This window comes from Polistes dominula, unplaced genomic scaffold (genome assembly GCF_049000335.1).
Source record: "Polistes dominula isolate Pdom_NZ unplaced genomic scaffold, Pdom_raw_medaka contig_373, whole genome shotgun sequence".
In the NCBI taxonomy this organism is placed as follows: Eukaryota; Metazoa; Arthropoda; class Insecta; order Hymenoptera; family Vespidae; genus Polistes; species Polistes dominula.
In genome coordinates, this window is record NW_028300899.1 from 3,642,643 (window position 1) to 3,656,437 (window position 13,795).

The following is a 13,795-nucleotide window of genomic DNA, read 5'->3' on the forward strand; positions in this document are numbered from 1 at the left end:
AATTTCAAATACTACTGGACCCGACGAGAAGGAAGAAATAGAAAAAGAGGGAGTAAGAGAGAAAGAAAGAAAGAAAGAAAGAAAGAAAGAAAGAAAGAAGGAATGAGAGTAGCCGATAGTAGGAGATGTCTCTTTTCCCCCCTTATCACGATTTCCAAGAAATATCCTTTTGCTTTAGCTCTACGAATTTCTTTTATTTATTTTTTTCCAGTCCCTCCCCCCGTCCTTCCCTCATTCTCTTCTCCTGTCCTCTTCATCCTTTCCTTATCCTTTTTTCCCTTTCCCCCTTTTCCTCTTCCTCACTTTCCTCCTTTAACGTCGACCCGATTTATCTTCTTATTAAGATAAACGAACTCGCTGAGGTGGGGTAAGTTTAGGGTGAGGTTGGGTGATTCGTAGAAGAGGGACAGGGGGGAGGGGAGGTAGAATGAGGATGACAGGACGAGGGGAGTAGATGAACGAAGAATAACGGATTTGTTTGCTAGCAAACAATTTATTATCTTCACGAGATCGTTACACGAACATTTTTACCCCCTTTTTACCCCCTCTCAACTCTTTCTCTCTCTCATGTTTTCTTTTTTCTTTTCTTCCTATGTTTCTCTTTCTCTCTCTTTCATTTTATATCTACTTTCAATGTTGGTAGTAGCATAAAATTTTGTACACGCATCGACGATACAACATCAACCCCTTCGCGCTTTTCTTACTCGATTCGCATAAAATCGAGTCGATGAAAAGTGGAAAAATTTTGTTGTGAAAGAGTGTCTACTTTCATATGTATATGTAAATGTGTATTATGTACATGTGTGTGTATGCTTGGATACTCTTTTTACTCGTATCACGAAGGTATTCATTCGGCTTTGGGCTTTCTATCTAGCTAGCTAGAAAAGCTAGCTTTACCTCACCTGTTACACTTTCGTATTCCTTCAATATTGCGATAGACGTAGTCAGGGAAAAATAGAAAACAAATATATTTATAAACATCAAATCATTTTAAAAGAGGATGCACGTAAGCAAATACACGTATGTATGTGTCTACTTATGTACGCTGCGTATACGAAATATAATTGCTGTATATCTGATATTAGATTTTATAAATACTTTTGATATTTAATACTTTTGATTTTTTTCATTAATCGAATCGTTTATTCACTGATCGAATTTTCTTTTATTTATGAGGAATTTATTTTCATTTTTTTTTTATTTTCTTTTAAATTAATAATTTTAATGAAGGAATTAATTAATGAGCTTGTTTTTGTTTTGAATTTGAAGCTTATTTCAGAGAAAAAGAAGAAGTAGAATAAGAGGAGAGGAGAGGAGAGAGAGAGAGAGAGAGAGAAAGAGTGAGGAGGGGTTTGAGGGAGAATCTGAGGAAATTATTTTTCGAATGAGACAAGAACGCGATAAGAATTTATATTCTTTTTTAAAACTCGCTCGAGTTTATTACAGGAAGGATCTACCCTATCGTATGATCGTCCATCGCGTCCATCTTTTTTTCCTATCTCTCTCACTCTCTCTCTCTCTCTTATTTTTTTTTGCCTTTTTCCTTCTCTATTCGCGAGAAGTGAGCCGGAAAAGGCGATCGATCGTTCGTCTTTCTTTATTTCTTTCCTTTTTCTTTATCTCTGTCTCCCTCTTTCTTTCTTTTTCTCTATCTCTTATTTTTTCTTTTTATACTTATTTTTCTTTTTTTTTCCATCCTCTTTATTCTCTCAAACGACAGGGTACATTTTTCAGAAAAGTATGAGAAATGGGAAGGAATAAAAGGAAAGACGTTTTTTAGTAGACATACCGAGGTCTCTTTGAAAATAGTAAATTAACTGTTTGGAAAAATGCTAGTTGATCGTTCGAGGGAATAACAACATTATAATAATAATAATAATAATAATAATAATAATTATTTATTAAAATATATATAATTTATACGTTTCTTCATTTCGTTGATCTTGCATATATTTATTTTTGTATTATTATTGCATCGTACTAACGAAACGATTTAATCGCTTGAAATATTCTTTTCTTTTTTTTTTCTGCCGCGTGTACAGATTCAAATTAATTTTTTATCATATTTATATATAAATATAAATATACATTTCAATTTCGTTTATTTTCCAAACGTTTAAACCGTTCTCTCGAATGTTAATTTACAGAAAGATTTACATCGCTTGATTTATATTTCTTTTAAATTATTATTTCATACGACCTAACGAACGATTTGGAAAATTAAATTACATTAAACGTGTTTCTCCCCACCCCCTCACCCCCATAAAAATTCATATACATTTATTATTATTTATAAAATAATAATAATTTTTAATTATGTTCAACCTCTTTTTGAAGAGATAAAGTCTATGATAATTCACGTATGAATTATTACGATTCAATTATAATAACGATCTTCGAATAAATTGAAATAAATTATTAATATTTATAATGCGTTACTTTTTAAAAAAATAAAACAAAAATCACATACACCTAATTCAAACGATATTCTCTATTTTAAATGTTCGACAAATAAATACAAAAAAAAAAAATAAATAGAAATCGTCCAATCGAGTATGAAAATCATTCGCACTTAAAAGGAACAAAAAAAAAAAGAAAGAATAGAAAGAAGATTTGAATAGCAAGGATTTAGTAATAAGATCGGATGATCGGTCAAAGGACATCTTCCATCTTTGATTCCTTCGTAAAACTCAAAAGACGAAGACTAGGTAGAGGAGTAGGAGGAGAAGGAGAAGAAGAACGAGAAGAAGAACGAATAGGACGAGTAAGACGATGTCATAGAATGTTCTTCGTTCAAAGACGATTTGTTAAATCGTCCAAAAGCTTGGCCAGTAGTGGCAGTAGTGTTAGGTCCTGGTGATACTGAGAGACGGAGTTTATCGCGATCGAATGTACCATCCTTCACCTTCTGGTACCTTCCTCTTCTTTCCTTCTTTCCTCCCCATCTCTCTCTCTCTCTCTCTCTCTTTCTCTTTCTCTTCTCCCAGGACGCGGTGCACCGAAGCGATAGCCGGTCTCAAAGCTCGTTTCGCGTGGAATCGCGTTCGAGACGATTCATTGGCAGGAGTATCGGCCGACAGATCGATTACTTTACTCGCCCGTCTTCCATATATGTATAGATATATATGTGTGAGTGTTTTTTTTTATATATATTTTTACATATACACATACGCATATATGTTTTATAAAGGTTTAAGATGGGATAGTAATGTCTACAAAGTAGAATCATGTATACATATATATATATATATATATAATAAAATTTAATTTATTAATATATTACTATTAATATCGATTTATATATCTATATAACTCCCCATATTATATATATATATTATATACACATTTATATATTATGTTAAATTTATATATATTGAAAGTGTAAAATTAGAATTTACATAGAAATACACATATATGTATATATGTATACACACATGCGTGAAATTTTATATATGTGAAAATGGACAAGTAGAGTATGCGCGTTCATATATATAAGTACACGTATATACAGATATATATATATATATACATGGCTATATATTTATATACATGGCTATATATATAGTGAAACGTTCGAATATATCGGAAGGTAGATCGAGAATGGATCGCCTGGTCGTGGCTATTACCCCGCCAGTTTACGACGCTTTTCTACGAAACGAGAGGAAGTCGAGTTTTATGGGAGCTTACGCTCGAAAGAATCGCGAAATGGCCGAGATTACTCGCTTTTAATTATTTCACGATAGTCCTCGTCGTCGTCGTCTCATCGCAGATAATATTTAAGTATATATATAGATATATATTTATGTATCTCTTTTTCTATAGGTCTGACGATGAGATGAGTTTCTCAACACAATTTCAACAGATTTTATTATCATACCATTAACATTTTAAGTTGATCGAAAATGTTTCTTCAAACAATCATCTATTTGTTATATTATTATTTAAATAAGTACGGAAAAAATTGTTAAGAAAATGAATTTAAATTTGTTAATTTTGTTCTGCTAAATTTCTTTTTTTTTTATATATATATTATTAAAAAACTAAATTATATTAATTAAAATATATATATTGCAAACAATGTTTAACTTGTGAAATTAGGGATAAACAAAAATAATTTAATAATACATTTATGATTAGTATTATTATAACAAAATTATTAATATTGCTTATATGAATTTGTAATTATTGAAACAGTTTAATATATGAACAGGACATTATATCAAATTGCAATATCGTTATCATAGATATACAGAACATAAATATATAATCATATATCTATGTTTATCTATGTATCAGAAACGATACATATCATACTACATATACAATTTCTCGATAGGTGTTGGAACGATCCGGAAAACGGCAATAAGATCGATTTATATCCCGCGAGATATCCCGTGGGGAAGGTTCCAGCGCAAGTATTCCAATGAAATTTTCATCGACGTGCATCTTCCTTTCTCTATCTCTCTCTCTCTCTCTCTCTCTCTCACACACACACACACATACACACACATTCAGACTCTTTCTCATATGATATCAAAACGTGATCTATTTATCCCGCGAAGGATGTCGGAAAGAAGCTTGCTAGGTTCGAGAAAAGTAACATCGAGGAAAGGATAGAAAGATAAAAAGATAAAAAGGTAAAAAAAGAGATCAAAAAAAGAAGAGTAAGAGAGAGAAAAAGAGAGAATGAACGCAGAAGGTGTTACTGCTGCTGCTACTGCTGCTGACGTTCTTACTCGTTCTTGCAATTTCTATATTTCTCTTTCTCTCTTTCGATTTCTTTCTTTATTTCTGTGCCGAGTTAGGATAGATGACGACAACGACTACGACAAGGACGATATGGCGGCAGCTGTATTCCTTCGTCAGCCCTTTTCTACTAAAAGAAAGAAATAGAAGAAGAAGAAGAAGAAGAAGTAGAAGAAGTAGAAAGAAACCACAGGATGCTGTCGCATTTGTTACACACACCGATTAATCCAACTCACATCTTTTTTCTAATCTATTTCTTACTTTTCATTTATATATATATATATATATATGTTATTTATTTTATTCTTATTTTTAATAATATCTCAAAAGAATTTTTAACAGGTTTGTTGGTTGTTTGGTTGGTTAGTTGTTATTTTTGTTCAATTATGTATTAAGAGTAAAAAGCAAGCCGTTTTAAGCTTGAAAACCAAACTTGCTTAGCCACTTTCCTTGATTCTAAACTCGACAAGGATTCTACACGAGAGAGAGATTCTTCCTACTTTAATTATATTTCCCTTTCGTTTATGCGTAATACTGGTTTAAGAGGTTAACAGAGACAGAGAGAAAGAGGAGTCGGAGAGGTAGGGGGTGGAGTGAGGAAAAGGAGGATAAAGTGGGATGGAAATAGAAGGGTTAGGCTGAGGGAAATTAAGCAATTAGTAACTTTGCACCACAGCGGCTCTCAGCGAGATTTGATTATGTTTTCGGTTTAAGCCTTCTCTCTCTTTCTCTCTCTCTCTCTTTCTTTCTTCATCACACTCTTCTTATTCGAAGTGAAGCTTCCTCTCTCCCGGCACTTGGCCGCTTCCAAAAGAGGGGACGGATTCGAGCGGTACTTTTAAGAGGCCGCCAACGTGTATATCTACAGCCACAAATTCTCTTCTAAGTTGAAACGTGCCTCGAAGATATCAGTCTATCTCTTTCTATTTCTATCTCTCTCTCTCTCTCTCTCTCTCTCTATATATATATATATATCTTTCTCTATCTCTCTATCTTTTAGTTGTTCCTACGTTCGTTCGTTCGTTTCACGAGACCGTCTTTTCAACCCCTCTTCACTTCCAAACCAACACTGTTCAAACCTTGTCTATCTTCTTTTTCTTTTGCTTTTTTTTTGCTGTACGTCTGCAAATCTTTCATCAAATATCCGACCCACCTAACTCGACCTTATTTATTTATTTATTTATTTATTCTTTTTATGTTTTATGTTTTTTTTTTATTCTCATTGAATCATCAACCACAAGACTTGGGTCTCATTTTTATTTTCTCACTTTTTATTTTTCATTTGATTTTTTTCATATAAATATATTTTATTATTTATTCATTTTTCGTTCGAATCATCGATCGAAGAAGACTCTCAGTATCATTTTTATTTTTCATACGTTTGATATGTTCTTTTTTTCATTTTTTTTTATCTAATTTAGTTTTTCTTTTTTATCAAGAAAAACTACGTCTCAAAAGAATTCAGAATTATTGATCCAACGATATTTTCGATTAATAACATATATGTACCCTCTTTTATTTTTTTTTATTTTTCGTTTTACATCGGTAATGACATTTTCGTTGTAAGAAGTGGATGAAAATTCTGTCCTTTTTTTGGGGGTTGAATTTATTTATTATCGTCTACACCACAGGAAAAGAACAAATTGATATTTCGATGGATAAAACTTATCTTCTTTTCTATATCGGTAATGTGACAGATATTGTCCATAAAGTGGATGAATATTTGTCGGTTATATAAAAAGGGCGTGGGAATTTTTATTCAATCGGAACCCTGTTTTCCTTTTCTTTTCTTTTTTTTTTCATCAATCCTAACAAAAATTCAAATCTTTCTCTTAATCATTTGATTAGAACAAAATTAATTTGCCATTACACTTTTGAATTACAATCGGATCACGTTTAATTGTTATATTCTTTAACTCATTGACGACGAGATATCTCGTAGTGTGTGATGCAATTTTAGATTGATTACAAATGGTTATTTGCGTTAAGAATCATTAAAAAGATTGAATAAAATATTTATATGATGTAAAAAACATTAATTATCAATTATTGTAAGTACCATTACAATATTATATCAGTAACTTAATATTATTATATTTTTTTAAATTTAAGGCAAAACGCTCTAAATATGTCTGGCAGTCAATGGGTTAAAGATATAATTTAAACAACAAAAAAAACAGAAAAAGATAAAAAGCTATTGGATGAAATTTGTAACTCGAATTCGAACAATCTTAATTTATTTATCAAAAACGAGAATACGTTTAGTGGAAATAGTATAGATATATATGTAAACGTATTGTTACTTGTATGTATAATTGAAGGACGTCCATCTTCCTGGTAGCAAGCAAGCAAGCAACGGTCACCTATTCTCTCTTCCATGTGCCATTTGCTACGACTAAACTCCACGTTGTTTATTCTTTATTGCTTCCCCTCTGTTCCAAAGTACACACAAAAACGCATACACTCATCCACAGATATACACACTTAGAATGAAACATATACACGTAGAAGAACAGATACCAAGACAACATTTTACCAACGTTAAATTCGACTCTAGCTGGAGTACCAACAGCACACATCCTTTAATTCTAACCACGAGAAAGGAATTAAACAAGTCTCGTTCGGCGAGAAGCTTTACGAAGTAACGTGGTTCGATGTTGGGATTAGCTTCGGTAGCTTGAATTTTATCCGTCCTTGAATTTCTTCCTATCGGGCGATAGGAATCCTTCTATCACTTTTCCCCACCCACACTCCTCAATCCCCTATCCTAATGACGTTTTAATAACGAAAAATTGAAAATCATTTATTTTACAATAAGATTGGTTCATTCGATTGACAATTAAAGAATATTCCTAAGTAACGTAATGAAATTTTTCAAAATATAAAATATATATGTGTGATAGTAGATAAGATTTCTAATATGACTTTAAGATGAATTAAATAATTTATATGAAAAGTTAATTACACAACAAATATAATATAAACTATTTCTAGATGAAATGTTAAATATTAATAGAAAAAGAATAAGAAAATAAAATATATAAACGTCTTTGGATGTTAATTTTCTTCAGATATTCGTATTCCACAGAGTAAATCCGATCAAATTCGTGTTTTCTCGATCGGAATTAACAGAAAAGGGCAATAAAAAATTTAAAGACAGAGAGAAAGAGAGAGAGAAAGGGACAGTCAACCGAAGAGGTAAACAAGGATTTCTTTAATTAAGCAACCGCTCGTAGCAACTTCAATCGTGTCCGAGACTTTATTTACCACCCCTTTCACCCTTTTAACGTACCCTTTTATCTTTCTTTCTCTTTCAACCTTTAACTTTAACTTTAACTTTAACTTTATCTCTTTTTAACTTGACTCAAGACTAAGTAAGGAAAAAGGAGAAAGGAAAAGGTATAGTGTTGAGAGAATATAAGAGTGGATGGAAAAGGGATTAGGGAGAACAGTATCTCTCTGTTATTTACGTACGAATACGTTACGTGTGTATTCGTATTGTAATAGTGTTGGTTATGGTAGCGGTGGATTTTGTTATAGGGAGAGAAAAAGAGAGAAAGACAGATAGAAAGGAAGAGGAAGAGGAAGTAGAGATAGGCAACACCAATGCAGGCTTTTCGAGAGTTGCCTGAGGAACGTGGCAGGCATGGACACAACACCGGGTATGTCCCATGTGGGTTTCGTTAATTAACCGAGTCTACCTAGGTTCTATTCCTCGCGTTATATTACCGCTGAATTCTCTACCCCCGTACCCTATCAACTTACCGATAACAATGTTACACGTAGTCTTTTAAATATATGCTATATATTTTTTTTTCACTTGATTTTGATCGTATTTAAAAATATTTCTTACAATTGGATTTCTTTATTCGAAATTTTATATATTAATTAATGAATGGTTTTAACAAATGTTTGATATAAAAGAACGATAAAGAAAATTAGGATTGTACGATTAGGGATATACTTATTTAAAAATTGGCGTGACAATTTAATAGATATTTTTTAGTATTTATTCAATAAAATATTGAATTAATATTTAATTAATTTAATATAATAATATTGATATAATTTAAATTAATAGAATATTTTTTATTAAATTTATTAATGCAAAATAAATTTAAATTAATTTAAATTAAATTATATTAATTTAACAAGTACACATAATATCTAAAGCATATGACCATAAATATAAAAAAAATAAATAAATTATAGTATATGTAAAAAGAAAATTAGTTTGTTGGATTTAGTGTTTATAAAAAAGAAGAAAATTATTATAAAAATGATAAATAGAATAAATAGATAGGATATTTGAATTGTCGAAGAATATGATTACAAAGCAGGTCGATTCGTAGGCCTTTAATTACCGGCTTGAAAATTTTCTCCTCATGAGAAAGAGAAACAGTGAGAATTAGTAAGAGAGGGATAGAAAGAGAGCAAGGAAGAGAGGGAATCTAATTCCGTAGTTGTTGCATTTATGTAAATTAGCTGACGGCATCGAGTAAACTCGAGAGTACTCGCGAATTCGTCCTCCTTACACCGACCTAAACAGCCTTTGTCCTGTCAAAGGGGAACCACCCCGTGCACCTGGTCTTCTTGTATACCCACCGAGTCAATTTACACATGAATTTCATTGGGGTTACTCGCGTACGTATCCTTTCCTATTTTCAAAAGTGAGTGATTACGTCTAATGAAATTGTACAATTTCATTGTTTGTCTAATTTTCAAACGAAATGTTTCTTATAATTAATTAAATATAATATATATATAGGTATATGTATATTAATAAACGTAACAATTTTTGTGACATTTATATCAAATAATTTATATATTTTATATAAATAACAAATAATTTATATATATTTTTCATTTATATAATTTATAATTTATTATAAATATTATGCTATTTAATAAAACATTTAATAAATTATAGATATCATTAGATATATATGTGGTGTGTGTGTTTGATTAAAAAACAAAATATTTATAAATAGATTAGAAAAAGATTTGATATTGTTGAAATAATGTATTGATCATTTAATGTGTTGTTATTTCAAAAAAGAGAAGAAAAAAGAAAAGAAAATACCATACACATATTGCTCACGTATAAAATTATATATATATATATATATATATATATATATATATATATATAAGAAAAAGAAGAATACTCTTTCTGAAGTTTCCTTTTACTTCCAAGAAGCAGGCTATTATTAATAACAATAAACTCCTTACGGAACCGGATGATAGAATAGCCTCGGGATACGTTCCGTCCTTCGTGAAAGGCGACTAAAAGAGCTTGGGGCTGTCTCAAGGGAGGAAAAGGGCGTGAGAGAGAGAAAGAGAGAGAGAGAGAGAGAGAGAGAGAGAGAGAGAGAGAGAGAGAGTGAAGCAAAAGCAAAGCAAGAAGAAGAAAAAGAAAAAAGGTTTTTTCGAAAGATTCGAGCTTCGCAACAACGGGTTCAACGATTTCATTCCAGACCTTTTTACGAACGTCTCTCTTTCTTTTTTCGTTTTGATTTTCATCGGCGTCAGATATCTCGGAAACGAAATTATCTCTTTCTCTCTCTCTCTCTCTCTGATGTTTCAGTCAACACCCTTTCGTGTTAGCAAGAGAGAGAAAGGGAGAGAAATAGGATGAATGGATTTAATGGACGGCATCCTGTCCACAATTGAGAGTTACCTACGTGCATCCACTCGTACTTCCGGTTACGTGGTGCAAGTTAAACGTTCAGACAAATCTCCGGAAGGTTATCAGAAGTGACAAGAGTCATAGCATAAAACGAGGGATGAATTCTTAAGTAGGAATAAGGATCATCCTTAGAAATTATTATAACTGTTTCTGAATCTTCCTTTATCATTTTTCATAATTTATCTACGCAATTTATCAAACGTAATATTGTTTTAATTTGTTTCATAATTCTTTGCTTTTATTAATATTATTATCATTATTATTATATTAATTAAACATGTTTATTAATTAATATAAACTTCTTTTTTTTCAAAATTTTATCTCAGCTTAAAATAAAACTAGAAATTATTTATTATGGTCGTTTTTTATATCAACGAAAACTATATTGTGATATATATGTTTAAATGAAAATTATATGCTCAGATACATAAATCTTTCTTTAAATAGGAATTTAATAGAATAATCTTAGAAATTATATTAATTTCTAGAGCGTGATTCTCTTTTATCTTTCATATTACATTTCTAACAATTAGTATGAATTTCTTTAATCTCAAATTCCATCTCTTTCTCTCTCTTAATTTTTTTCAATATAATTAATAGATTTAATAACCCGTGTAATTTTATTAAAATTGTTTTCTTATTAAACTGTGGATAAAAATAAAGATAAAGATAAGAATCATTGTTACATAATATCAAAACAAATCATCATAAGAACAAAAATAGGTATTTTAATTTATTATTAATAGATGTCTATTCAAAGTATTCATAAACATGAATCAATCTAATAAACTTGATAATTTATGTTTTAGAATAGAAACAGAGATTGAAGCGTTACGATTCAAGACACGGCAACGCAACCGAAATAAATGTCATTTCCTTCGGAAGGATACACCCACTATTATGTATACTACCACCATTACCACCAATCCCCAACCTACTACCCCATTTCAATTTCATTCTTATTCGATGTTCAAGGAACACGCTATCATATAACCAAGCAAGCAAGGATTTTCATGCTGCTCGTTTCAATATTTCTAACTTTAAACGTTAACATTTTATTATCCAACTATAAACACCTGTAGTGTGGAAGAATGACGTAGTTTCTTTCTGGACAACACGAATTGTATAGAGACCACCATAAAGAAAGAAGAATAAGAAGAAGTATAAGAAAAATAAAAAGGAAAAAAGTAAGGAGATGAAAGAGAAAGAAAGAGAGAGAAATAAAGAATAAAGAAAGCTCGTAAAGTCCTTGGACAATTGAAGCGACGTTACTAAACCTCGCGAGACGTCTTTTAGCTGGCTTTCGAGATTCGCTTAGGCGATATAAAGACGGAAGTCGCATACGGACAATTCTAAGAAGAAGAGGAGGAGGAGGACGAGAGAGGAGAAGGGAAGTAGGAAGGATGGTTTAGGGGTTTTGGAGGTTTCAGGGGTGAAGAGGAACGAAAAGGGGGTGGCACATAGCAACCACATAGTATCCTTGCTTGTTGTCGTAGTAGTAGCTATGCTTGGAAGTTTAGTCGTGTGTATATGTTTGTATGTGTGTATGTGGGTGCGTACAGGAGTGTATGAGGTAGTCATTGTGAATTACAATAGGCAGAGAGTTACGTAAACTGGTCACGTGTCCCTCTGCAGAGCACCAACGACGCTCCTGCTGGCGGGGTTTTCCTGTAAGGACCTCACGCACGTATACATGTGCCCGTAGGATGACGAGGAGGAGGACGAGGAGGAGGACGAGGAGGAGGACGAGGAGGAGGACGAGGAGGAGGACGAGGAGGATGAGGACGAGGACGAGGACGACGTTGAGGAAGCACGAGCGACGACACACCCTCGATCGTTGTAGCGGAATTACGGTCACGTGTTCGGCTAAAGGCCGACACGAGAGTCGCGAGGCCATCGGCCTTCATCTTCGTCATGGTCGTTTTAATCCAACGAATATTCTTTCAATAACAATATTTTTCTTATCCTTATTTAATAATATTTATTTATATATTTTAATTAATTTTATATTTATTGATCGTTTTTATTTAGAAGGAATTCAATCGTAATTGGTGCAGTTTATATATATATATATATATATATATATATAATTTATTTTTCTGTTTTTTTTTTTATAATTGTGAATATAAACGAAATATCTATTAATTTCGTTTAGATAATATTTATACAATATTTTAAATCATATCAACGATCTAGACACGTTGGATTTCCTTTTAATCATTAAAGTTAACATTAATATAGATGGGTTGATTCATTCGAAAAAACAAAAGATAAAAATCGTTTCCTGTTGATTTCAGAAAGTTGATAAAAAGACGCTACTATCTTTGATTATAGTTATTGAATAATTATGTGAGAAGGTGTTGGTAGTAGAAAAGTTACCAGAATCCATAATAAGAGAGAATAATTAAGACAAAAAAAAATATTTATATTTATAATCGCAACATTCTTTTAATAACAGGTATGGTATTCAATCTTAATAACTTGAATATTAATTTGTACTAAAATTGTATCAACATATATAAAATAATCAACCACAAATTACTTTTGTTTCGACCTAATAGGTTTCGGTGTTTACGGTAGAAATTCATAAATAATTCAGACGAAAATAGTTCCATCTCTTTTCAATGAGAAAGGGAGAAAAGAAAGAGGGAGAGAAAAAGACTGAGAAAGAGAGAGAAAGATGGAGAAAGAGAGACGTGAAATAAGGGATGATTGTCTTTAGTTCCTGGGATTTTCTCATTGAATTTATAACATTACTCGAAATTACTTTGCCGTACTTGCTATCGCATTTGTGTTCCTTCAAATTGGGTCCTTTCCGGACTATTTTACTGAATTAACGAGAGTACCCGAGTGGAGGAGAAATCCTCCTCATCTCTCCTTCGTCTTCGTTTTCGTCCTTCGTTTTCGTCGTCTTAACTTTGATCAACATTTTGACGCTGTTATTGTAGCTTTAATTTTGTAGCCAAATTTTCAAGAAAACAACTGGATCAGGGAGAAGATGTAAACAATCGAAAGCAAACAACCAACCGAGTAAGGTGTGGGTGGCGGTGGGGGGGGGAGTTTAAATAAGAGAGTTGCCAATGATTAAAATTCAAATTCGATCTAATATTATGATTTTGCGAATATACATATATGTACCTCTATATATATATATATTATTTTAAAAATTATTTTTTGAACATGAAATTGCACGTACGATGGAACACGTTGAGGAAAAATATAAATTCCTGGTTCATTTACTTTTTTTTTTGTTTCTCCTTTTTTTCTCTCTCTCTCTCTCTCTCTTGTGTTCTCTTTTTTTATATTTTTTTCCTTTAATTCGTTTTTTTTAACGTTAATTAATCTCGAAGAATTGTGCTC

General features: G+C 31.7%; 1 long non-coding RNA gene across 1 annotated transcript; it reads left to right on the forward strand.

The window, feature by feature from the left end:
* Positions 1-6,873: 6,873 nt before the first annotated feature.
* Positions 6,874-12,472, forward strand: LOC149033473 (uncharacterized). Its single transcript, XR_016178855.1, has 2 exons — positions 6,874-8,408; positions 11,245-12,472. It is a non-coding gene; the product is annotated as an uncharacterized LOC149033473 (long non-coding RNA).
* The last annotated feature ends 1,323 nt before the right edge of the window (positions 12,473-13,795 follow it).